The sequence below is a fragment of the Motacilla alba genome, chromosome 2, assembly GCF_015832195.1.
Source record: "Motacilla alba alba isolate MOTALB_02 chromosome 2, Motacilla_alba_V1.0_pri, whole genome shotgun sequence".
NCBI classification, from domain to species: Eukaryota; Metazoa; Chordata; class Aves; order Passeriformes; family Motacillidae; genus Motacilla; species Motacilla alba.
Window position 1 is genome coordinate 121558173 of NC_052017.1, and position 27780 is coordinate 121585952.

Sequence of the window (27780 nt, forward strand, 5' to 3'; positions counted from 1 at the left end):
TAGCTGAGTTTGGATTTCAGAAATCCAAACCAGAATAGAAGGAGTAAGAAATAAAATAGAAATAAATTAGGATGATCTATTCAAAATTACATTGTCTGAAGTCTGAAGTCAGTGGCCTGACTTGAGACTTTTGTTATAATTCTAAGTGAGGATCTCTGACTCTAAACCATATGCTCTACTGTGGTATGTGTTGCACAACTATGGAAAATGTCTTAATGTAGGTATTTTTCATTCACATAAAATTGTCTGTAAGAATTTATATCCCAGCTGGTATGATGTTATACAGAAACAATATCATGTGTTGTTCTGTAAGTTCTGCATATGTTTAGTTTCTGAGGCCAAAAATCAGGATGTGGTTTGAAGAAAAGTGGGAGGAGTCAAGTAGTAAAAGTGTTATACCATATGACAACCTCAAAAAAAAAAAAAAAGAGTGTATCAGTGGGGAAAATATATAGCAGAAGCAGAGACTGCCTTTACTGCAATAACCAGTGATCTGCTGTGCACATGTGCACATTCTCATACCACTGGAGTTTTAAAAGTATAGCATTGCAACCTGTTGTTTGCATAGTTGGAACATCTGTAACAACACAGCAAAAATCACTTTTTTTGGGATGCAGTCTGCTACTTTCTGCCAGCATTAATAATTCTGAATTTCAGCATATTAGATAGATACCAAATTATTATTAACTTTTTAATTATTAGATATGATATATTTATTACTGTTATTTGTTTTGTTATTGTTATTGTTATTTATCATATGGCTTTCATGTCTAAGACAGGAGACAGGGTGGTCATGTCCCCCTGTAGAGAAGTACACTTGAAGGCTTGCTGCTGATCTAGTGAGGCTTCTGAGTAATTTCCTGCTAGAAGGTAATGGTCTGCAAGTCAACTTAGTGGTTTTTAAGGGTATCAGAATGATAGCACTCATGATTTGGAAAGAGCCCAACCTTTAAATGATTTAACATGCCTCATCCTCAGGTGAGTCACGCATCTCCTTAAGTCCAAAAATGTTTTACTGACAGACCTAATATAACCAATTGGAAACATTTTTTGATCCTTAAATTAACATACTAGGTCTCCTTGTGCATTTAACTTGGGTTAGAGGTTCACAGTGCAGTGCAAGTAAACATCTTCCATCTCAGTAACACACATAACATTAATTTTTTAAAAAATAAAAATATCTTCAAAAGCAGTTTATATACATCTACTCTTGATTCATAAACCTCTTGAAATAGTAGGAAAAATAGGCTTTTTGAGGAAATCACAGGATTTGTAACTCCCTGACTGTTTTCTCTATTCATTTTTTGAAGTGTGTTAAAATTTTCAGGTTCCATACAGACATATATAGTCACCTAAATTTCTCTATTAGGTTCAATCAGGTTTTTAATAGCTATTTTTTTAATTCTATGGTTTTTGAATGTATGGTTAAGGAAAGTAAATAATCGCCAGATGGAATGAAATTCTGCTACTTGAACTTATGCAAGGAATGCACTTAAAGTAACTTGAAATAATGACATGCACAAATTAGTCATTTTCACAATTAAAACATAAGCCCTAAAAACGCTCCTATTTATTTAAATCACTCTGGATTTAATTAAAGGCAGATAACAAATTGTTATCAAAGGTTAATCTCTTTTTGAGTCTTTAATTTGCCAACAATTATAACACATTCATTTTTATCATACAGTAATTATGGTTTCTTGTATTATAGTAGAGCCTGATACATTTGGTGGCATCTTGTGAGCATGTCAGTGATAAATGACAAGCTTTCCATACACCTATGCTTCAGCTCTTAGCTGGCACTTGCCACTGGCAAAATTGAAGGCAACAGACACTGTGGTCCCTTCACTGATTACCTAAAGAGAAAAATGTTGCATTCTTACTTTCAATATTATGATAAAAGATTTTAATTCTGTATCTGCTTTGTTAATTGCCTTTCCTACCATAAATGCTGAAAGTTTCAGACAGGAGTCAAATTGTGAGGCTTCTTATGTCTCTAGCCTTATAAACTTGGGCCCTTGCTCCAGGCCAGAACACATTTCAAGACTGACTGCAAGAGCACGGAGCTACACTCAGGGTCAAGGTATAGGATATGCCAGAGGACAAATCTGCACAGTCCCATTGCATAGCTCTGTGGTGACAACAGCCACACTAGAGCAGAGCTAAAGGCTGGCAACATGGGGCAGGGTCAGGAGACACCACCCTAGGCACACTCCTTGCCCATTGTCAGAATAAACATGATTAGTACTGCCAGAATAAACTGTGGAGATGCCATTTGCTTGTTGTATTTTATATTTAAATAGATTTTCTACAGATTCCACTAATTTCCTGTTAATTTCCTTTTCTGTATCATAAAATATGTACAGCCATATAGCAACAGTTCTGTTTCTGTCACCAGAATTCTCTACAGGAGATTCACAAGTCTTTTTTTTTTTAATCTTGTTCTGTCAAGAAATAGTTATGAAATCAGCCTGCTTATCTAATGGGAAAGCCATGGCATTTAAGATGTTAGCCAGACAAAATGTTGCTGAAAGTTTAGTAGCTGAAACACTGTTATATGGGCCATACTAATTTCAAGTTTTTGTGATGATGACAGAATTCTGATAATGATGGGATCTCCTAAAGAAGCCTCTTTTATTCCCAGCAAACCTCATTTCTATCAGTCTCCAGAGAACCTGCATGTTCCACAGAGGATACCAAAAATCAGTCCATTAAACAGTTTAAAAACATAAAACAACAAAAAAAAAAAAAAAAAAAAAAAGGAAACAAAAAACCACCCTACTTAAACATTGCCTACACTGCCCTAGAGATCCATCTCCTCCAGGATGTGTAGACTAAACTGTTATTTTAAAAACATGAGGTCCAACAGGCAATTTTAAATACCCTACGAAACACCTCTCTCTTTCATTGTGAAACTTCTAGAGACTGTACAACAATGCAAAAAGGGCATTATCATCTTCTCTTTGCAGACAGGGCAACTAAGATTAAATGCCCAACACACTTCTGAAGTCACAGCAAAGAACAGACTCTGGATTTTTCTTTCAAGCTACCCTAACACTCTGCCAAACAAATCATTTTTCTCCTGCCTGAAGATTTTCTTCACTGTGAAATGTCCTTTTTTTTTTTTTGTTTGTTTGTTTCCTATTATTTTTTAAGAAATTTCGACAATTTCTCCAGGTTTCTGTTGTATGTCATCTTTATTCTTTCAGAGATCCTCTCACAGTTTGGAAAAATAATAACTTTCCAGGCTGCATTTATTAATTTCTGTTGAAGAACCTTGATGTCTTAGTGTTTCCTTTGTGAATGGAAAAAAAAGTCATTACTTGTTCATCCTCTTAACATCTACATTCCTACACTTAGTACAGAAACTCTTGCTGATATGTCTGGAAATTGTAGTAATTGTCACTAAATTCCAGGGTTTGATTCAGAAAAACCTGTCTTAAACAGGAAAGGGAAAAAAAAAAGGCAGGGCAACATTAAAACACATAGTTAAACATTTACCTAAATTTGTAATTAAAAATATATATATATATTGAGGTGGGAGGCTGATAAAACAGTAAAATTCATTACATGAATCAATAATTTTCCTTTTAAAATAGCCTAAAGTCCTAATCAATTAAAAGATCATTTCTTTCAGTTTAAAACAAACTTAAGAAGGCTCAAAGATTTGTCCTGCAAGCTCTGACAGTCAATTTAAGTAGTCATTCATGCAAGCAATGATAGAAACAGCCCATCTTTCATGTTCCTCTGGTAGAACAAAAATCATATAATATAATGAAAAAGAATTTAAGCAAATTTAAAACAAGAGGTTTTTCTGCCCCAGACTATGTCCCATTTCTTTTAGAGCTTTGGGAAGCCTTAATGGTTTATAGCAGTGGGCAACAAAGAGTGACCTCTAGACAGCCAGTTCTGGGATTTAGACATGTAAATAATTTTTTTCTCTTCGAACTTGAAGGCTACAGTTTGCTCTGCCACCACTCGTGGGGCTTTGTCTGATGACACAGATGTAGAAGCTTTGAGAAAAATGGAAATGTTAGTTGCCAGAAGCAAAACCGTGAGCAAATCCTGTAAGTGAGGTCTCTCCTCCCGTTGCAGGTCACCATCTCCTTTCTGTCCCTTGCCCAGTGGCAGGGGCTGTTCCAGGGCTGCTGTTCTGTGCTGTGCTGGATCTCGAGCTGGCTTTGTGACTTGCCAGGTCTGTTCACATGCTTACAGGCAAGAGAGGCTTTAAAGTACTCAGCCTGTTAAATTCCAGTAAATGTGCTGCTGCATATTTTAGAAGGAGCTCCTTGCCACGTGGTTCACAATTAGTGTGTCCATTTCAGCACTAAAAAGAAACCTAGGAAAAGAAAATGTGTGTGTAAGTACAAAAAAGTATCAGAATAGAGCACTTAGACTGAATAATTAATACTATTTCATGTTTTGCAACCATATATTTTAGTCATCAAAGATGACTAAGGCTACAAATTCATGTTTGTTGACAAGGATATATTTCTTAAGTCACCATTTAAAATGGATTTTTATGGCTGGTCTTAATAACCAAGAGGCAAAACTATGTTGCACTGCATGAACATACTGCAGATACAAGTTAAATGGCCAAAATGATTCTTAACTCACCAGGCAAAAAGGCAGTAGAACAGTTATTGAGTCAAAACAAAGAAAGAATTGTCCTATTCTCCCTGTATCTATCATTTTAAATATGAGTAAAATCACCAGTTAGTCTAAAAAAAACCAAACAAATTTACCAGGCTTGCAACACACTACAAGTTTGCATTATGAGTTTACATAACTAATTATCATCATGGGTCTGCTTCATAATGCTGATTTCAGCAAAAGCACTACCAGAAAACATGTTTTATACCAAAACATAACATTTTCTCACCTCATTTTTACCAGCGAGTACACTCCCTTCTGCTTTACGTGGTCCTACTTCCCTTGACATTTTTTCATGTTCTTACATAATTATCAGACTACTAAAAAATATTTTAATCCAAATAATCCAGTTTCCTTTTAAGAAATTTTCCAGTAGTGTCCTTAATAGTTTAAGCAGAAATGTAGTCAAAAACATTTTGCTCTCCTGAGGCATATAATAGTTACACATGAAAAATAGCTTCCTATAGCTTCCTATTCTACCACAGTTGCACCCTGAGGTTTACCTAACATTTAAAAATGAAAAAGTTGCTTCATGATTCTGCAGTATCTTGTGTTCCTGCAATGGCATGGGTTTATACTTTGTATAAGTACAGCCTGGCAATGCTTTCTAACGTAACAATGCCAGCTACTAAAGGAAGAAGTTTCAGTCTGTTCTAGCTTAATGTCACAGCCCAGATGGAGGTTACTGCACCTTCAGAGCTGCCAGTGAAGCTGCTTGTGGGGCCACTCCTTACTCAACTCAGCCAGGGTGTACCCAACAAATTTAAGTATGTGGCTCGTCAAAGTGGGTAGGGATTGAGCTGGGATTGTAAATTCTGGTACCAAATAAAGCAATCGGAAGCTTAGGGCAAGATGAAAATTGTAGTTATAGATAACAAAGATACAGTTGGAAGAAAACATATTATCACTAATCAAGTTGAACCTAGTTATATTTTGCCATCATAGAACTTTTTCACTAATAGATGATTTTATATTTGAAAAGTGGCTGATATCACTAAGGTAATTCCTAGCTACTAGTAGGAACTTTACATGATGACTTAATACAGGAAGAAGTGACTTAAGATCCAGATATGCCTCAGGATGATTTCAACAGTGACTATTTGAAAAGAATACACCAAAGAAATCCACTAAAAAGTCCATTCTTTAAACATTCCCCAAAGAATTTCTGTCAGCAAAACACAGAAAATGTTAAGCAATAATAACTAAACTTCTGTAAAACAAACAAGAAACTCTTACTCTACAATTTTCTTACCTGAGCTGGATTGACTGCAATTCATAATTGAACAATTTATTCAGAATAGAATATGTAAAACTCTTAAAAAGTGTTAAAATACCTTACAGGCCTCAACTTTCTCCTTCTTTTGTTTTCATCACTCACTGGAAAAATACTCCCAATTTTTCAATTTATTCCCTAATGTACCGACCAGGAAGAAATAAGTCTGCAGTGAATCTCTTTTCTCTTTTTTTTTCCCCTTTTTTTTTTCTTTTTTTTTTTCTTTTTGTGGTTTGTTGGTTGGTTGGGTTTGGTTTTCTTTTGTGGGGAGTTTTTGTTATTGGTTGGGGGTCTTGGTTTGGTTTGCATTTTTTTGTTTGTTTTCCCTTAAGTTGTGCTGCATATTGCTGCCTATTTGGACCAGGCATGCTTTTATTTAGTACTCTCTATACCTTATTCACATCTGTCAACAAAAAAAAGCACATAGCAGTCACACACCAAGGCACAAGTCACAAAACTCACAGAAAAAGTAAAAGAAATGATATTTATATGTCATTTTGATAGTCAAGGGAGAAGAAGTGTCCCAGTCCCTCTTTCTAAAAATAATGCTTCATACAGGTGTCATCTCTGTATTTTACTGGAGTTATCAAAAGAAAAAAAGTTGTCATTTATGGAAGTTGCTTCCTGCTATTGAAATAAAATGATGTGCTTTAAATCACAGTTCAGTTCTTCCATACCTTTCTTCCAAGAAAATCATGTTTACGTGTAGGGAAATGGGAAAAAACAAGTTTTATTAACCCACCATCAACCTCTCTCTTCTACACGAATAGCACACAAAAACTCTCTTCTGGTCATCTACTCCTATCAAAAATTGATTTAAAGTGTTTGCTATGTCTTAAAAAAAACCAACCAAACAAACAAACAAAAAGAGTAAAAATTAACAAAACCAGTTACTCCTGCCACCCATAGCAATGATGAGTTGATAAAAAAACCTCATCATATTGTCTTGTCAGGCATACCTAATAGAGATGAAGAAGTCTCTAATTAGGGCATTAATTCCACACTGCAGTGCAGTTGCAATGCAAACTCCCATTTACTGACAGGTGCAATATGTGGGTGCAAATTTCTTGGCATCAGCAATCCACTCTTTTGCATTTACATTGCTAAGCAACATCATTGCATTGATTGACTTATGTACAGTACTACACTTTCACCTCTTAGGAACAGAAAGAAAAGATTGATTCCAATTTCGGTGCCACAGTTTTAAACAGATGCAGCACCAATGAATTAGGTGCACTTACTCCTAATTTACAGTCATGGAAGAAAAATAATTTTCTTGATTACCCTACTATTTAGAAAGCTCTAACTCTTTTGGATAGAATAAAGTTACACTGGTCTGAAACTCACATGACAGTCAGGGGCATAGTTACATGTATTTTTCCACAAGAAGATGGCAGCTGTCCTCAAAGTGTAATGCGAGTTAACTAGGAAAAGGTGATTGACTGATGCTGAGGTTAATTGCTTGTTGGCATGCTAGAAAGCCTATGCTAACAAGTGCTGCTTATAACTAACAAGTGCCAATTATTTCCTTATATTCCAGTACACATTATATTATGCTAGGCACTATACAAACATCCAGAAAGATCCAGACATCCCTAGCCAGATCTGATAAGTTAATGATTTAAGAAAACCATGCAAGTTACTGATGAAAATGGGTCAGGGCATGTGGCTTATCACAAACATACAGCTCTTCATACAATGCTACAAGACTAGAAAAACTTTGTTAAAGCTATCAATGCACAGAACATATATTCATAGTGCAAGTATAAATAGTTTTCTGGTCATAAACTTTATTTTCTCTGTTGCTGATCAAAAGCTTACACTAATAGATAGTGCGTACTATGTCATTATTAGAAGCCTGTGAACTCTTTAAAATATTTTAATCCTGTTTCCACATTTTTGCAGAAAAAAATGTCTATATATAATTGGTGACCAACTGCACATACAAGATTGACAAAACTTCCCATTTAATAGGTAGATTGTTATGTAAAATATTGCCTAATATTTGTATAATGCATTCACCTGGCTTGGAAAAATGCTGACAGAACTCAGATATTAAATTCATCATTTTATTGCTAAAGCATCGGTAAACACCAATTTTAATTGCATTAATAAAATATGAATTATGAAAGTACGATTGTGACTAATACAGATTTTCCCTATGATAATAATGATTTAAAATAAGATTAAAAAGTAGCATCTCCTCAAGGAAGAGGAAGTTAATGTACCAAAAATAATAGTGCAAAGCCAACCTGCCCCCACCTTCTCCGAGACAAATCATCTACCTTGTGTCAGTCAGAATAAAACAAGGAAAGTTGATCTGAGTAGAAAACTTACCCATCTTTCAGGCTTTCTTTGCAAGAAATCTTACAGTGCTTGGTAAAACTGCATGCTTTGTCTGTTACTCTTTGCCTAATTTCAAACTAAACATATGTAATGGCATCAGAGTGTAGTCACGAACTTGAAAGCCTTTGGAAATGCATTAATTGTGAACGTTGGGGTTTTTAACACCTTTTCCTAAATGTTAAGATGCAGAAAGTGTCAAATGTGTTGGTAAGCTGTTGAAAAAGGTAAAAAGTGCCTAAGCTGTGGTTTGATCTCTCCTACTCCTGCAGCGCAGGGAACATTTCAGCACAATGCTATCTCAAGAATTCAAAATAATGCAACAAAACTCTAACCATATGGCTTGTTAGGTAGTCATGGGAGCTCAGCACAGGGTTGGGTGAGGTGACCATAAAAATGAAAATATTTAAGAAAATCTAAGAATATTAAAACTATATTTGCAAATATTGCATTGGTATTCTAGACTGTTATAGAATAGATAGGTACATTTTTGTACCCATCAAACACTTAATAAAAGATAACTCCTCTAGGCAATTTGCAAACTATAGTTTCATCTAGATATATGTCAGTGTAAATCAGGAACCTTCAGTTCTCGGTTTTTCTAAACAAGTATGCCATAATCTTTCCTAGCCCTGTTTCAGTCAGACCCTCATAAATCTACCACATTTCTCTGTCTCCTCAGAATGCAGTCAAATTCACAAATATTTTAAAGGTATAGTGAAATACACATATAGTAAGTCCATCATCCTAGAAGGAGTTAGTAATTTCTTTCATCTGCAGTATATATTTCATTTTAACACATCTTTAATAGACACCAACTAATCATGTTTAAAGGCTACCCCTTTATTATTGCCCTTTATCCATAAACTGCTCTTTTCACTGACCTTAATATATAAGGTGAAGATAGGCAATAGTTTTATATAAAAGCTTACATATAGGATTTTGATTTCAGTATACATAAGGTAGAACTAGTTAGGCTGGACACAATTTTCTTAATTTACAAGTGCTGTAGAATATATATTTTTTGTTCCAAGTCAACTAATATCCTCAAAAATACTGATGACCCTAAAATGCAATGCCTTTCCTTTTTTTTCTATATCCTGTATTTTGTAAAAGAATAAAAAACATAATGACGTTTGTAATTTCAGATCTTTTAAGAACAAAGTACTATGTGAAATTTATAATATAAAAATTCTCTTTTCCTGGAATTACAGTTTTGTATTTATTGAATGCGCTCACAGGCTCCCTTAGGATGTGAAATGTATGGAAATATATGTGCATTACTAAGGAAAGAACTAAATTTATTCTCTCCCCACATCATGCTCTTCTTTGCAGTAGAGGTTTTTAATTCAACACAGAGCTAGAATGAGATGGAGCCAATTTCCTGGTCTATATGTGTGACAAATGCTAAAAGTGGCACAAGATTAACAAATTAGTTGATGTATATATCTTTAAAGATTTTTGACTATGTCCCAAATCAAAATGCATGCTTATTTGAAATGAAGATTTCCTTGGAGTTAAGTATTAGACAGCAACCTTATGAATTCTTGTAATTTTAAGATGGAATGATGCCACGTCAGACAACTAAAGAATAGCAACCCAAAAAAAATATCTAAGAAGGTTTTTATGGCACATCACTATAATAATAACAACTTTTATTGCAATAAATTGTGTCTTTTTAATGATAAAATATGATCTTTTGATAAGAAATTTGTTTTGAAAAAAATTTATTTCAGTACACGAGTATTTCTCTTAAACATGAATATTGACATAATTAACTATCAAAATATGAAATTCTTTCATGTTAAGCAACATATCAGATAGATTTTTTTTAAATTAATAGAGAGAGATTACAGTATAGACAAGTGTGTCATTATAGAAAGGTTTCTTTATGATGGTTTGAAATAAAAAGTAGGGAACTTGACCTTTTTAGCTGACATAGTAATCACCTATTTGATGTAATCCAGATATCTAACACCAAACAATAAAAACATCTGTGACAACAAACCATGTAAAGCTTGTGAAATTATTTAATTTTTTAAAGAAAATATAGCAACATTTAATAATCAGATAAGCCTGGACTAGTTCTTCTTACACAAAAACTTTTGTGTTTTGCAAATGCTACATTTAAAGGGCTATAACTTAGAAGTGAAAGTTTTTTAAGTTCACGCGCATCTGTTTTGGAGTTACCTCATTCATGCTTCCTTTAGGACCTTGTCATAGTCCACCTGTTTTGCTTTTGCTTAAATTACACCAAAATAATAGCTTTCTTTGGAGGAAAAAAAATATCATACGTTTCTACTGTCTGTATCCAAACATGATAATACACTTAAAATTGAAGAGGAGCCATATTCAGGTTGCATGTCTCAGTCACCCAATCTCCCTTTCACATATCTGTTCATGTTGACAGACTATGTCATAATACATCAACAGAGAGATCAGCATAGAAGAACAAAAATTCATCGCCTGACAGCAAGAGGAAAACTGATTTCTACTATTAAATTAGCAAAAATATACCAATATTTCACTACCAATAAAGACACCATGGCTAAAAACATTCACCATAGTATAAATTTGAATGAGCATTGGGAATTTTTTGTTTCAATAATCCTTAAACACAAGAAAAAGGGAGGGGGAAGAGCGTGGACTCAAGGATGTCAACATCTCTACAAGCAAAGAATTGATTTCTGGTAAAATGTGCCATTACATTTTGGTTTTGTTACTCTTTTAAATATTAGTTCTAAATATTCATTTAATTAGAGACCACTGAGCACTGTTTTTGCAGGATTCTGTTCTGACAGAAGCTTGTCCTTATGAGGTCAGGGAGACGTGTGGAAAATGCCCTGCATCAACAGAGAGCATCAGCTTCTTTATATCTGAGAATTTTCACTCATGTAAAAAGTCTTCCAGCTCCCTCATTGCCAGATATTATTTTAATATACTATATAGAGCAGAGGTGTATCGCTAGGAATTTAACAATAGCAGGAATAAATAATGTCTTTTTGCAGCCTGGGGCAACATCTGCCACTTATGCATTAATTCTGCCTCTGTTTGAACACTCTACAACATATGCACTTCTCTTTTGTCTGTTATCCTAGAGTTGTGTTATTCCCAAATATTGACATCATCTACTTTTATCAGCACTAACTGCTCTGAAGCTTCCTAGTCTCATGCTCAGCTCTATTTCTTTCTATTGATTATCTTCCTCACTCCAGCAGGTAGCTAGCCAGCGAGGCTGTCCTGAGAAATAGCTTCCAATGACTTTATACGCACAATTTACACGGAATTGTTTAAAGAAGATATTAGCCTCAATACAAATCAGTGAACCTCATTTAGTCAATACTGCACAATTCAGCTGTTGGCACCCTGTCACATGTTAGTCTTTAAAGTCAACTACCATACCCAATCTGCACATTAGCCATAGTATTTAGTTTCATATTAAAATGAGGCTAGTTTTTCACTTTTCTTTTTGAAATCTATTCAATATATTTTCTACATCACCTCATTGAACCATATGATAGCAATATAATTTTAAGTATAAAAACCTGAGATTAAATGCTTGATTTTTGACAGTGTTCTTAAATATAATAAATTCAAAGGGAAATACTGTTAAGTTAAAATGGAGTGTTTTTCATTAAGTCCAATCAAATGGTAGACAACAAAGGATCTTTTATTTGAGAATATGAAGTGAAAATGAAAACCAGAAAACCTTTACTAAGAAAAGGTCTAGCTAAATTATGTTGGAAGGAGGTCTCCAGATTGAACCTGGGTGTTTCTTTTGCTAAGAATGAATTAAACTAAGATGCACTATGGGAGAACAGCTTACAAAAAAGGAAAACCTGTACTTTACAAAAATGAAAACAAGGCCTAAATACAGCTACAGAGAAAGATCAAATATTAAAAAAAAAAAAAAAATCGCTACTGTAGCACCTAAACTATTCGAAGAAATTTGGGGGATTTTTTTACCCCTTTTACATTCCACAGCAGGGTTCCAAAATCCTAGATGGACATTTATACAAAAATAATCTTTTCCTTTTAGCCTAACAGACTATGATCGAAACTATGATTTAGACTACAGATAAAAGATAGACGAAAAATAAAGTATATGTGCTGATCCCTAAATCTATTACTTGAGAAATAAGACAGCTCTTCTCTTGTTTTCAATCTGTTGTAGACACATTTGTTTTACTGTATTCAACATATTAATTATGTTTATATTAAAACTTCTATGTGCAGACTTCAGCAGTAGTAAATAAATAAGTATTGTTTCTAATTGTTGGAAGAAAAATACTTTGTTTTGGCATATTTGACAAAAAATATTTACATTTCTCTTATAAACCATAAATTCAAAGACAACCTGAAAGGATTTGTGGCTTTTATATTTTGTAGGTGGTAGAAAATAAAAAGAGGTCTGGGAGTATAAAGATTAAAAAAAAAATAAAAAGAGAACAACATTATGTGGTCAATATTTTAGAAAATGCAGAGGAAAAATGCAGAATCGCTTTTAAGTCCTGATGAGCAATCATCTGGACTTACTGACACACAGAGGTACCGATACTGATACCTTTTGAGAGAAGGTAAAAATTGTCTGCCTAGTGAGCAACTGAGAATATTGATATCAGACAACATCTTCATCCTAAATACCAGTAATTTGAATGTATAAATAGAAATGTTTTGCATGACCTCTGCTCCCTGCTCTTTTCCCTTGAAAACTGAGATTCTGAGCCCCAGGTAGGAGAGAGATGCTGAAAGATGACCAGTCTGGCCTTCCTGATACATCTTTGTATGCACACATGCTCTCTCTCACATACACACATTTATTGCAACCTGATGCTCATAGAAAAGCTTTTTCCTCCTTTTAAGTTTCTACAAGGAACATTTCAGAAACCAAAGGGGAAAAAAAATTAAAAAGCAGCGAGGACAGAAATAGCTGCATATTCAAGCAGCAAAAAGGCAGGTGTGGTATGAGAATTCCTAGTGTTCTTGCCTGCAGTGCTCTGCTTTGCTGTTGGAGGATTTGATGGGTACTTTTCATGGGTCTATATATGCTTATGATAAGTGTACTTGGAAAGAGAAACCTTCCAGGTACTCTTTGGCCTATTTACTTGGGTAGATCTGCTTTTTTTAAGATAAAAGTTACGCTGTATTTCAGCTGCTGTTTTCTGTGCATGTGCCTGCTCATTAAATATTTTTTCACCAATTACATTAGTGATCACTAAAGTAGATGCAAATTCCTTTACTTATTTATTATATAAATTACAACTTGGTAAATCTTACAAAATATTTATATGCATTCAGTACTTAAACATGTTATAATTGTTCTATTGCAACACTTCCTCAATACTAAGTTAGTACTTAGACACACTTCAGTTGTGTCTTATAAGGATTGATAACTAGAATTGTAGTTGGAAAAATAGTTAAAGTCAATTTCTAAAAATCCTACCCTTTTAAAGTTAACTCTGTTTTTTATACTAGTATGTAATAAATATTCTGGATAAGCAAGGGTACTGACAGGAAATAGGCATACAACAAACAATACATTCTGGGGAAGATGCAGCATATAGAGCTCCAAAAGTTTACAAAGTCTGGTTTTTTAAGGTTATAAAAATATTTTAGTAATTATTACCTGTGTCTCCTTTCATTGTAACAGGAAAAAAAAAACCCACAAAATTTCTTACCATTCCTCATCCTTTTACGCTCATTTTTTGAGATGCATGGATTTACTATGTGCTTAAATTAAGCTTGAGTGATCACCTTTTCCATACTGTCTTAAAATGGTAACTGGGTAGAAAACAAACCTAGGAAGTAGATTAGTATTATTTAGTATCTAGGAGAAAGAACAACTTCTGTACCTGAAATTAGAAAGCATTTGCAGCCCATTATTTTCTTTTTAATGCAGATAGATATACTTCCAGATCTCAGGATTTCTTTAGAATATGTTTTTACTACACAGAAAAGTGGACAGGAATAATTTACAGCCAACTTTGTTTAGTCATTTATGACTAGAATATAGTATTTAAAACATCTAATAGGGAAAAATATTGTCTTCCTCCTGAAAGCATAATTATTAAAATATGATTATATTATTTATCAGTAGACATTGCTAGTTGCTTTGCTTGATTAGGTTTTGATTAATGCTCAGAAATTTAAATTCAGACATACTCATCCTCTGATTTTTAGACAGATGTCAGTCAGCATTAGTGTATCAATTTTTCATCAGCAAATAGAGATGCACGTTAAAACCACTTCAAAAAAATCATGGAGTTTCTATATGGGGCCATATTATCAATGCTAATTATATCCTTAATATAAGCATTAACTGGGGCAAAGAGGGGAATCAAACTGTTTGCAGAGCATGTGAATCTCAACTGGACATAAAACTGCCTACTTTGCTTCCTGCTTTCCTTCTTCAGCCTCCTTAGTACCTGGAAATATTACAAAATTATTAAAGATACTTTAAATAAAGATATTCTCCTGACATGATTAGCTTGGTATTCATGTTTCAGCATACCTGAAATGCATGTGATTGTGTGCCAGTGTTAAAAACATGTATGTAGCATGTTCTTTGTGTGTGTTTGCATGCTTGTGTAGGCAAACATTTCATCAGCACTGAGTGTGAGTCAGTCACCACTGAGTCTGTGTGTGTGTGTGTGTGTGTGTTTATAGCCAGGTGCTAAAAGCCAGAGTGAGGTCTGAGGGTGGAAATGAAGATCATTTCCTTTTGGAAGAGCCCTACTTGACCAAAGTCCTGCCCTCCAGTTTGAGAGAGAAGGATGGGAAGGGGCACTGCAAGAAAGGTCCGACACTGCAGCCCACTGAAATCCCTCATAGTTACCAAATGTGTTTTAAAGGAAAGTTCTAGATATACAGAGCTTAGAGTCCTATGAGCTGTATTAAAGGAATCACAGCCACACAAATCAGGCTTACTATTAAGACTACCTTTTGGGGGTTAAAGCTAAGTGGCAAACCAGATGCACAATTTCACTGCAATTCTAAAGATAATTCTGAAATGATGCTCAGCTGGTGCAATATGTTATTTTGTGTTCACACGATGAAGTGGAATTTAAATTTTAAAAACCAATAAAGATTTCTTTGAAGAGTTTTGAGGGAGGCCTATTTAGCTTCCACCTAATTTAAAAATTAGTCTTGGCTGTCTTCTCACTCCAACAGTCCTTGAATCAAAATTCCAAATCAGAATCTATTATTTTCTTACTCATGTTAAGCAGCATTAAGTAGAGGGAAAGGATTTTATTTACATTAAGGAACCAATCTTACAGTTTTCACACAGGAAAAACACCCTTTAGAGGCAATAGCAATTTATATTTCTTAAAAAACCCAAAAACTAATCAAACAAAAAAACCTCCAAACAAAACAGCTTTCATTTTTCAGCATTACTTAATACCTTTAATTACATTAGATTTCACTGTATTCCAGAAGCACACAAGAACAGATCACAACTTGCAGTACCAGTGTTCCTTCTCTCCCTTTCTCTCCCTTCCCCTCTCACCTACACCATTTTGATTTTAAATTTGCTGAAGCCCATTCAATTTATAAATAACCTTAAACCGTTGAACTGTTCACTAGTTTATTTGAACGGGAGACGGTGTTATTGAAACAAATCTAGTTAACAAGGTAATTAGCTTTTGTAATATTCCTCAGAAGGCTGGAAACCAGCGGTTCATCACAGCACTGTACAAATAGCAGTATGCAATATTAAGCCTCTGCTTACAGGGGCTTCTATCAAAACTCACTGGACATATTATCAACAAAAAGTATCGAAAGGGCCACCAAAACTGATTTATTCACTTGAAGTGGAAGGATGAAAATATTTTCCAATAGTAACCTACTGTAAAAGCATAGGCTACTGCTGGTGTTGAAAAGATGGGGCTAGAACCACAAAAATCCTTTTTCTTGCTTCCACAAAAGGCTTTGGGCCTAATTATTTTTAAGTATAATCCAGCCAACATCTTCTCATGCTTAGCTGCACTGAGTGACACTATTTGTGATGCCCAGTCTGCTGAAACTGAGCAGGTTGCTGTCAGTTTAAAAATGACTATAATAAAAGTGACCATGAAGATGGATCTTGTGATTTTGCGTTTCTAATCAGTCATCTGTGAAGAACACTTTTGCTTTGATTCAGCAGACTGGTGACAGCCATGATTGATAGTGCATGAGGATGAAAAAAGGTTATTAACTGTCTTCCTATTAAACTCAATGTATTACCCCTCTAGGTGCATCTCATACTTTAACTTAAAGTACTTACTCAGGTAAGGTCAAAAATGAACTCTATAAACACAGTATCCATCCTGTTGTAGATGAACCAGGGGCTCTAATGCTAAATTTTGAATGTTCAGCACTAAAGCATATCTGAATCCTGACACCTTAATTACTGTGCCAAAACCAAACACTGAGCAGACCTTTGTATGCTTCTAAATATATAACTATATACAAGTATTTTTGTATGAAACGGGAACAGATCAGTTGATTCTGTGTGTTGGTGACTACAAACACACAGACAAATAAGACTTACTTGCTATAATAGTCTCAAAATAAAAGTTTGAATAATGTTATGTTAATGAAAAAATATGTAGAAGAGAGATATGAAATATTTGAGTGGTTCATGTATTAATCTTACACAGAAAACAGCATTTTACCTGCTTGTAGTTAACTCCATTGTTAACTTGATCAAGTGTGATTTAATAATTTATGAAGGCTTCCTATTAAAAGAAAATAAAAATATTTTACTGTAAATATAGAAGCATCTATTTGTTGCCTTACTACATGTTTTAGTCTTAGTTTTTATTCCCTTTTTACTGGTGACAATACTTACAATTATCTACTGGAAAAAAAAAACCAAACAAAGGAAAACGGCACATATATTCATTTTCAAAATAATTATTTGGTGGAAATACTGATTCCTAGGGTACTTCTAATTTCTCAGGATGTCTCTGTGAAGAGATAACTTTAAAGAAGCTCAAGGAGAAAAAGAGTGAAATCCTTCTCTTGTGTTCATTTCAGTTCCTCCTGACACTAGAAATGAATTGAAAGGGGAATGTTGTCTACATTGTGAATGCAGGTTAGCACCTTTTTAGATTCACAAGTTTATTTTAGGAATTAGGAGTTTTACAAGCACTTCTTCATAATAGTAGCGTTTTAAATTTTTTAATTTACTTTATGCATAAATTTCAGATGCTCTTTGAATTTGTTTATGCATATCTTATATTACAAACATTTTCTCGTAAAAATAAGTAGAAATATCAATCAAAAATCATATGATTTTAACAACAGTGTGCACACTCTTCTCTGAAGAAATGTACAGACACACTTGTTTAAAGTAAGCTCTTTCCACATGGTATATAAGATCTCCCTGCAAAATACATTATTCTGTATTTGTTTTTCAGAGAATTAAGACATACTTTTAAATTTAGTTTTATAACAGTCCTTCATTTCCTCTTTTACATTACATCAAGAATATTTTTTGCACTCATTAACATCATTCCAGCGGGAAGTAAGAATATTATACCAGGCTAGATCCTTTTGGGGAAAGAGGGAAAAAGTATCTCTCTATTCTGACTATTCTATAATGTACTATCATGCACAAAATCTGCAGCCTAAGTAAATATTTTAATCTTTTCAAGGTGGTATTGAATTTCAGTTGTCCCTGTTATTTTTAAACAATTTTTTAAAAAACATTCACAGTTGGTAAAAATCCAGAAGAAATAGAGTCTACCTAATATGATGATGCTATCTCATGAAAAAAAAATATTAAACAATCCTCTGTAACATCTTTATTTCTGGAAAATCTGTTCCTTTCAGGTGTGGACTTGGGAATAGGCACCAATTTTGCCTTCAGTAACATTTCTACTTTATAATAAATTGCAATCCTGTTGTAGCCCCGTGTGGATTTACAACTGGCAGGCTCTCTCTCTGACAATTTGGGGTCACTGTGGATATAGGTGAGCAATAATTTCAGAGATGAGGGAGATATTGACAGAATTTAAGAGTCCAAGTTTCCAGGCAAATATTTGTAAAATATACACTCCTACATTGGGTTTTAATTAATAAGACTTCTGGACTTATATTGTTTGCCTTGTTGTGCACTGTATTTTCTCAGAAACTGTAAAAAATATTAATTTCCATTTGTGCCTCTGTCAGTACTATGAAACATTTAATGTAAAAGCTATCATTCCTCCCTCAAGCACATCTAAGTAAAGAAGAAAGTTAAAGTTACTAGAGACTTAGCTAAAAAAAAGATATAGCATGTTTTTAGAAATGAGAATTATAAGACAACATTTGTTTTGGGTAGCCTTATGGGGACCTGGAATAAGTAAAATCATTTTATCGGATATCACACCGAACAGATGCCGTGATGGTAATGAGAGTTTCTAACAACGAGACAGACCTAGGTTTTACTCACTCGAGAAGGGACCGGCAGGATCAAGCCCCCTCTGTTCACTTCATGTGTGTAACCTAAAGACAAGAAGTAAGTCTAAACATAACTCCAGCCATGTGTAAAACAGCAAAAACCTTTCAGTCAGTATGGAAGAAATTAATGAATTAGATTTATTCCTCCGGCTTCTTTAAAAGAATTGTCACAAGAACTAAACAGAAGATCCCAATTAATGAAACAAAGGAAAGTTTAGGGCCATTTAACCTGGAACAATTGTTTCCTCTGGTTAAGGTTTATATAAGACCCAGAGCAGGCCTGAAATGTCAACTCTAGTGGTACCCTTTGAAATCCTGTTTTACTCCAGCACTCACTACAAACACGAAAGCAAATCCTTAAACTGCAGGCTAAGTGCATGTGGCCCAACCAGGACCATACAAAGGCGACACACGTAGCATGTGTCACAGCCAGCAGCACATGAGTGACTTCGCCAGGGGGGATCCCTCATCTAGATCCTACTCCAGACAATCAGGACACAGCAAGGGAAAACGGATTTAAAAAAGAAAAAAAAAAAAGTGGGGGGAAAAGGAGGGTAAAAAGAAAATAGCAAGAAGAGCCAGACTCCAAACCCCACCTCCTGCCCCAGACAAACAAGGACAGGTAGACTGGCTGGGAAAGCCGGGCACCTCCCGCCGAGGGGATGCTGCCGCGGCCAGCGGGGCGCTCGCAGCGCGGGGCATCCGGCGCCTTCCAGCGCGGGGCGCGGAGCGGGTTCCGCGCACCTGCCGGCCCGCAGGGGCCGCGCCCCCGCCCCCGCCCCGCCGGGCCGCTGCCGGGCCGCCCCCGCCGGAGGCGTCGCTGCTGCCGCGGCGGGCGCGGGGCCCCGGCGGAGCGCAGCGCCCGTGGCCGGTCCCCGCGCGGCCGCCGGCGCTGCCGCAGCGTGCGCGGCTCGGGGGCGCTGCCCGGCGGCGGCGGGAAGCGGCCGCTCCGCATCCCCGCGGCCGCTCCGGAGGCTCCGCGGGGCTCCACGCACCGGCCGCGCCGGGCCCCGCAGACGCGGGGCGATGGGAAGAGTGGGGCGGGTAATGAATTCCAGCAGAGAGCTCGAGAGGAGGCATTTTTCAGAGATCTGCCATATTTAACATTGACCACGCTAAAGATGTTATTAGCGACGGAGGGGTGGGGAGGGCAACGGGGGATACGATAAGGGAAAATAGATAATGACACATAATCCAAACCAGAAGTTTGAAACCAAGTTAGTTCGCTGAAAGGAGCTGAACTTTTTTTTCCACTCTCTCGGTCTCTCTCTCTCTCTCTCTCTTTTTTTTTTTTTTTTTTTTTTTTAATAGGCTGAGGCTGAAAGACAGGGAGATAAACTTGTTAAAGAAAGAAATATTCCTCTAAGCAACCGGGTAAACAAAATAGCTGAAGTGAGACAGTGAAGGAGATGGGGGTAGGGAAATGCAAAGGACATACTCCTATTTAGAAACCCCAAAGGAAATTGTAAAGTAGGAAATGAAAAGAAGGAGGAGAAACATTTCTGTTGTAAATTGGAGGGAATGAAGAATAGCGGGAGAAAAGGGGGTAATAGCTGCAGAAGGTCTGAAGTAAAGCACCAGTGAAGATTAGCCAATGTCTAAAATATTTCAGCTGTGGAAAGAGCGTGGTGTGCTCATCCCTTCAGCATGGGCGTGTGAAAGGGAAATGAGTAGGGGATAATTACTAATATAGCACATGTCCGGAGGAACCAATCCAAAAGAGGAGATAAATTTGGCTGGTGAAGACAGATAGGGAAAAGGCTGGAAGAAGACTTAGGAATACTTATACCCGGGAGGAGAGGAAGAGAATTAAAGAAGGGGAAAGGTTTCAAAAGTACAGGGAAACTTAGAGAACCAGCTGGACCGGGAGGAAACAGCTACGGCAGAGATGGGGCGAGAGAATCAAAGTGAGAGAGAAAGAGAATGGGAGAGATTGAGGGGAGCAAATATACCTGGGAGAGGGAACAGTTGGAGCGGATGGAAAGAAGGAAAGCAGGAGTGGAAAACTAGGAGAGAGGGAAGGAGGGACAGAGGGAGGGATGTGGGGAGAGAGGGAAGGAGACGGAGGGAGGAGACAAGGGCTGAAGTCTCCTAGCCTGGGGAAGGTGCAGCAGTGAGTGAGAGAGAGCTCACTCGGAGGGTTAGGTTAGATTTCCAGAGCTCTTAGAGCTCATCGACCAGACCGCTGGAGTCACTATTCAACCCGAGTCCCAAACACACGCCTCACTAACTACTTTACAGCCACTTTCATTGATTTTCTTTATCAAATAAACATAATACCCGTTACAGCAACACTTCCTCTTCGCGCAGCCAGAATGCCACAAGCTGATTGCTGCATTTCTCCGGCTTGCAGTTCCCCACCCTCCACCCCTAAATAAATTGTGTTCTTTCACTTAAGTCGTCAAATACATTATTGCTCGCACAATTTTTCTGTAATCTGGAAGGTACTCTGCCAGCTAGGCAAATTGTTTAAATTGTAAGGTAAAAGGTCCCCATTCCCATCGCCCTGGTGTGGAGACAAAATTTTCTTCCCATAAATTCAGGGGTGGCTTATATATTTGCATACTTATTTACCACTATTAAGAGGTAACTTAATTTAAGGGGTGACGTCAATGAGAACAGTTTTGCCTTAAAAACTGCAGGAAAAAAATTAACGCAATTTTACCACATGCACCTAAACTGTCACTTAATCTAAGCATTTCAGCCTCAAATTTCAATTTTATTTAAAAAATCCCCTAAAAGTAGCCCCCTTCAAAAGCTGTTTTTGAACCAGGCTCTTCCATATATGTCAAAGGGCTGTTGAATTATTCATTATTATAATTACTATCATCATTGTCATTATCCCTTTCCATGTGGAAATAATTTTATTATCGTAATTTGATATCTGAAGAATTTCCTGTTAGTCGTTTGATAATATTTTTTTTTTCTACTGAAAAGAAAAGTTTTGTTTATAAATGAGAGAAAAATATTTTAAATGCTTTTATGTTTACTATAGATTTCCGTTTATCTAATCGATTGGAATGCCAATAAATCGATTAAAGGTTTAGTGTTTTACAAACAACCATTTTGTGCTTTTTGATTTTACGTTCTGAATGATTTTAATAAAGCTAATGCCTTCTGTGAGCGTTTGTTCACCCCAAACCTAATATTCCATCATTTCTACTATTTACAATTGCAATTTAAAGTGTTTCTAATGAGAAAAATAAACACAAATAAAAGAAGGAAATAATCTGATGAAATTACTTTTTGCCTGTGGTCAACATATTTAGGCAAAGCCCTTAAAAATCTTGGTGAATTATATGCGATCATACAGTGATTGCGGAATATTAAATTAAACTTAGATAAATCCGCATTGAAGGAGGCAGCACCCAATCCTGAATTTATTTCCCATTTTCTATAACAGCATCACTGCGCTCCTCTCTTTGCAATGACAATGTGCCAAATCTAGGCATTTTGAAAACATTTTCCATATGCTTTAACTGGAGACTGATAGACAAAGAAGAAAAGGAGATGGTCTTTTTTCTCTTGAGGTATATTTCCTTTAACTTTTCCTCCAACCTTTCCTGATCTTCATCATTTTTTAAACAAAAGTTTGAAAATCATTAGGACCTTTTCTTTTTCTTTTACTTTTTTTTTCCTTCTCGTGTAATCAATTCTTGAATTGTGGGGTTTAAGTTATGCTTTAATGCAGGACTATAGAACTGTCATTTCTATACCTTGGCGGACAATATTTTGGGGAGAAATCATTGATTCATTTAGTTTTTGCTTGCTGCTTTTTGCAATTAAAGATGGTTTTAATTATACTCTTTTTTTTTTTTTTTTTTTTTTGGTAAGTCAGATCAGATGTGCTGCTTGCTTGCTGGAAGGTTTTTGGTTTTGTTTTTTTTTTTTTCTTTTAACGGTGCTTTTAATTTATGTGTAGTTTTTACGGATAACACAGAGGTGGTGGCTTTTATTTAGCTGTAAAATCCACACGTTTTCTTTGAAAACTTGGCTCCTTGGGCGAAAATAACTTTTTCTGGTTGCTTTATAATCGCTGTTTGTCGCAGAGGTAGTTTAGCATATTGTCTACACAACAAAGATTCCTGTTTTATTGGCAGTGTGGATTGCTGGATTTAGGTATAAATATTTCATAACTTTCCTTTTTCTGCAGTAAGATCGGTAGTTTTATTGGCTTTTTCTCCTTTTTGTCTGTCTTTCTGCTAGAACCGTTTTATTTCTGAAGTCCCTTTTTGTCCTTTTCCAGGATAGAATGTAAAATTTTTCCCTTGGATATATCACTGCTGGAAATATGCTCTTGGGCTTTCTGGAGGGGATGGGGGGGAGCGGTGGTAAGCGGTCGTTTTCCTTTATTTGCATAAGAGCTGGTGAAGTGCCTGTGAAGTTGGTGAATTGCTATTGTTTGGGGCTAGTCCTGACTGTTTTTGTTTATAAACACTGGGGTGGTTGCCGGGAGGGGAGGGAGGTCAGAGCACTGTCAAAGCGCTGACCTCTGAAAGCCCAGAGGGCGCCTGGCTCCTTCACCCTCTCCTTTCTCTCTCTCCCTCTCCCTTTTTCTTTTCCTTCCCATCCAAGGCCAGGAGCTCAGGTTCAGGGCATTTAATCCCCGCGATCTGCCCAAGAAAGGAGCTGAAAAAGGGCTGTTAAGGCTCCGGAGGAAACGCCGGCAGCAGACTTAGACCTGGAAGGCTTTTATTTATAGTAATGTCCGGGTGCGCGTTTTTGTACGGCTGCAGCCAAAATAACAACAAGAAGAAAAAGCCAATCGGGATCGGCACTATTTAGCTCAAAATCTCAGCGAGATATCTATACTATTCGGCTGTGATTTTTCTGTAAGGTCACTGCTCGTTAGACGCACTTTCAGTAGGTGAATGCCAAATCTGGGGCAGTGAAGGCAGAATTGAAATGCAGTATGTTATTGTTGTTTTATTTCTTTTTCGAACAAAACTTTCCAGGAACCAGAGCGGGGATTTTTGTTTTCTTTCCCTCCTCCTTCTTCTCCTCGCGTCCCCCCCCCACTCCCCCCCTCCCGTTTTAAGTGTGTAGTGGAATGTTTTGCGGGGGGCGGGGGGGGGGGGGGGGGGTGGCGGGGAAGAGCGTTGTAAATTAACAAAAGATTTGTATAAATGATACCTGCAAAGAAAGGAATTATTAATAATAGCCAAACGCTTTGGGTTCAGAGTCAATTTCATCTCGGGGAAAAAAAATGAAAGAAAAAAAAAAAGAAAGAAAGAAAGAAAGAAAGAAAAAAGTACAAGAGATTGCTATCAGGTTTAAGTATGTTTTGAAAAGAAGTTGCTGAGTTAAACAAAAATGTTAGTTAACACACTGCCTTTGTCAAATAGCCCCCGGGAGGAGAAGAGACAACAAAAAGGAGAGGAGGTGGGGGCTGGGGATCTGAAAGTGTCTGTAGCTCAGATAAAGGGTCTGTAACACTGAAATCTTGTAATACCTCGTTTCAAACTGAGCTCATCTATAGACTTAGGGAACGCAGTAAAAAGACATGGATCCCCTTTCCCTTGGGTTGGGGTCTGGGGAGAGGAGAAGGTGGGGGAAGGGAACGCTTATTAGGGAATTATGTCGGTTTATTAAAGAGGGGAGCGGCTATGTCTGTAATTATGCAGATCCTTGTGCCCCTGTGTGTCCGCAGCGCAGATTTAGGGAGTGAAATGAGCTTGACGGGGAGACGTGGTGTAACAGAGCCCGGTTTGGGCTACTATTTCTTTGTCTATTAAAGAATGGTCAGTGTCGGGCTCTGGCCCCCATCAGCTCCGTCTCGTCCAGGCCAACAAGTTTTCCTTAGGGCTAAGGCTGGAGATGGTAAAGGACAGAAAACGCTGAGGGATTTTTGAGGGGTTTTTTTACCCCCTTCTCTTTCTTTGAAATGTAACGTCACTATCAAGAGCTTTTTGTGGTTTCAACAGGAGGCTCGAAAAAACCCAAAATATGTAACGGTGCCTGCAGGAGAAGTTCGGAGGAGGTGGGCGGGGGGTCCACCGAGACCAGAGGAGAGGAGCTGAGAGGTTAGGCTAGACTCTTCGGGGGCGATCAGCTGAGCGAGAGAGGGAGGAGAGAGGGGAGTGGGAGCGGGAGCCGGGCCGGGCCGGGCCGGGCCGCGCCGCCGGGAGCCCGCCCGCCGCCCGCCGGGAGCCCCGCACCGCACCGCGGCCGCGCCGGGCGCCCCGCGCCTGCCGCCCCCAGCCCGCGCTGCGCTCCGCTCTTATCACATCCCACAAACCTGCTGCTGCTGCTGCCTCCCGGAATTAACCTTCTTCGATTTTTCCTATCTACGTGGCGATCCCCGGGTTCCTTCTAAACTGTTAACATCCCGTAGTGCCTTTTTTTTTTCCTCCCCGCCACCACCCCCCCCCCCCCATCCTCCCCGATAGGTACTATTTTTAGGGAGAGAGAAAGCAGGAGAGACAGAGAAACAGAGAGGTTTAAAATGTTAGGATGGACAGTAAACAGTGGCAGAAGAAACCCTGAAAAATGTGGACTCTCCTGTCGCAATTCCTGCCTTATTCCCCCCTCCTTTGTTCCTTAGCTGTAACTCAAGAACACCATAAACCTATATCCCCCTCCAAGACGAGAGAAAGGGGGGAAAAATCTACAGCCAAAAAAGAATGACTTGACTGTTCTGACGTTTGGTGTTTTGACATTAATGACATTAATGATATTGATGTTTCACCAGGAAAAAAGCACTAGGAATAAAAGAGGTGGGGGGAAGTGCGGGGGGGGGGGGACGACTTTAAAACTAAATTATCTTCGTTTCCTTATTCTTCCGTGACATTAAGTATACGTGTTACTTCACTTGAATTTGAAATAGATGTATTGTTCTCAGGTGTTTCTTCATCACATTGTATTTAATTGTCTTCAGTCTTAGGAAATGTGTTGCCATCCTTCAGCATGCACTTGAATGGACAATGCATCCTTCTATCTCAGAGTTCCGTTTCGTCTACCATTTAAATCTAAAAGCCTTCTTTCCATCATACTCCCTCAATCTGATAACTGTAAACAGGTTTCAGAGACTTCATTTTCAGTCTTTGTTTGCATTTTTTTTCCCACCGTGTAAACAACAATGCAGAATATTGCTAGTTTCCTTATTACGTTCATTGACAGGGCGCAGTGCCTATGGAAATCTGCATACATATGCTCACACCTTTTTTTCATTGATGAGCTGGTGCAATGCATAGGTGAGGCTTGGAAAAGCAACAAAGTTGCTCTCACTAACCCTCCAATGCCCCTGACTTTTCCCTTAAGTTCGAATCTTGAAGATTTTCCTGAAGTTTAAAGTAATGTTTCTCTGGATTGGGGTAGGGGTCCTCCCCTGCTTTATTTGCAGATTCCGATTTTTTGAATAGCTGTATTTTCAGGCTGGCGGTTTGTTTGTTTTTTTGGTGGTTTTTTTCTTTTTCTTTTTTTTTTTTTTTTTGAATCCTTTTTTTTTCTTCCCCTTTCCAAAAACCTTTTTTTTCCCCCTTTCTTCCTTCAAAACTATCAGGACCTTCACTCTGACCTTAAACATCTGCTTTTAGACACTCGGTTCCCTGACACTGGCCTGTGCTTCCTTAAGGGCAGCCTTAATTCATCATCAGGTGGGGATTTTCCTATTAGCGTTAGTTCCAGTACTTGCAAAATGTTCTCCTAGAGCAGGAGGTTTAGGGCCCAGAGAGGTGTATATTTCTGCCATCCTGGTTTTTGCTGGTTTGTTGTTGTTGTGCGTGTGTGCTTTTAATGGAAGGTTGTGATAAAGCCTTCCTGCTGGTTTTTAGTGTTTAAGGCCTAAGACAAGGTTTTGATGTGTATCGCAGGAATCACGAACTTCAAAGGCATGTCAGCTCTAAGGTTACGGTTCACCTGCGCGGGGTCCTTGGTACTGTAAATATCTCCTGCATGTTCCTGTGACTTAGTGACCATTTCTGGTATACCCATTTCTGGAATAGCATTATCAAAAATCTGCACGTGTTCCTGCGGTGTATTCGGATGCTCTTTGAATAGTCATGTTTTTATCTTCAGTAGGGGGTATTTTAAAGTATGTCTATTCCTAGTTTTAGTTAATTATCTTTTAATGAAAGTGTCAGTCATATTCACATCTGCAGTATTAGGTTAAGATAATTAGATTTTCAAATGAGAAGCAATCTTCTTAAATCCCACACAGGAAAATATTTGTAGAAGATTCCGATTTATAATGACATCTGTACATTTTACCCTACTTTTCATCATAATAGTGTGCCCCCCTCCCCTCAAGAATGAAATATGTCTGGTAAAATATAGCAGATAAAATATTAATAAAATATCAATACTTGCACGGAAACTGGAAGATGATGCATGTATATGCATGAAACCTGGATTGTATGCAAAGATCCCCTATCCTTGGGCTGATATTTACTTCATTTTGATAAGACTGTTTACAGTTGATATTGTATATTCTGTAAGGCTTTGCTTTTTACTATGTTGGTATCTCCAAGCAATTACATGGTGGTCAACAAATAAAGTGTGCTATGTTTTGTGTGACTGTGTGTGTGTTGAGTGTATGTGCATATGTGTAAATATGATGTAGGATGTGAGCGTGCACATGTGTGCATTTGTGTGCATATGTGTAAATAAACCTGTCTTTATCTCTGTATGGGTAATTGTTCCCTATCCTAGATATATTACCTTTCCTTTTGCAGATGTGTCATACATTTATTAGCCCATTGAAAAAACAGGATGCAAAATTTTTTTTCATTAAATCCCCATTAAAAGAGAGAAAATGTAAGTGATGAACAGGCAGACAGACAGAAATATCTCCCTGTCTCCCTGATGAAATAATTAATTTGGACCCGTTTCTTTTTAAGTTTCCGAACAGTTAAAAGAGCAAGTCTGCCACCCTTCTTTTTTTTTTTTTCTTTTTCTTTCTTTCTTTCTTTTTTTTTTTTTTTTAATTTTCCCTAGCCATCTACTTTGTGTGCCTGTGCGTGTGTGTCTGTGTTACTAATGAAGTTTGCAGACTTGTGTTTGTATCCATGAGCTCCCTTCTGCTGCCCCTTCTTCTCTGGGCTGGCTCTGTGGCTCCCGCAGCCCCGGCGAGCCCCCGGCAGCCGCGG

General features: G+C 37.3%; 1 protein-coding gene and 1 long non-coding RNA gene across 2 annotated transcripts in view; one reads left to right on the forward strand and one right to left on the reverse strand.

Annotated features, from left to right (window-relative positions):
- Positions 1 to 3187: 3187 nt before the first annotated feature.
- LOC119698380 overlaps positions 3188 to 27780 on the reverse strand; it is a 27152-nt gene continuing 2559 nt past the window's right edge. Inside the window, exon 2 of the long non-coding RNA XR_005256144.1 lies at positions 3188 to 4339. This is a non-coding gene — a long non-coding RNA (uncharacterized LOC119698380). The remainder of the gene's footprint in view (positions 4340 to 27780) is intronic.
- Positions 22095 to 27780, forward strand: part of ZFHX4 (zinc finger homeobox 4) — a 197192-nt gene continuing 191506 nt past the window's right edge. Inside the window, exon 1 of the mRNA XM_038130225.1 lies at positions 22095 to 22224. The gene's annotated coding sequence lies outside the window, so the exon portion shown is untranslated. The remainder of the gene's footprint in view (positions 22225 to 27780) is intronic.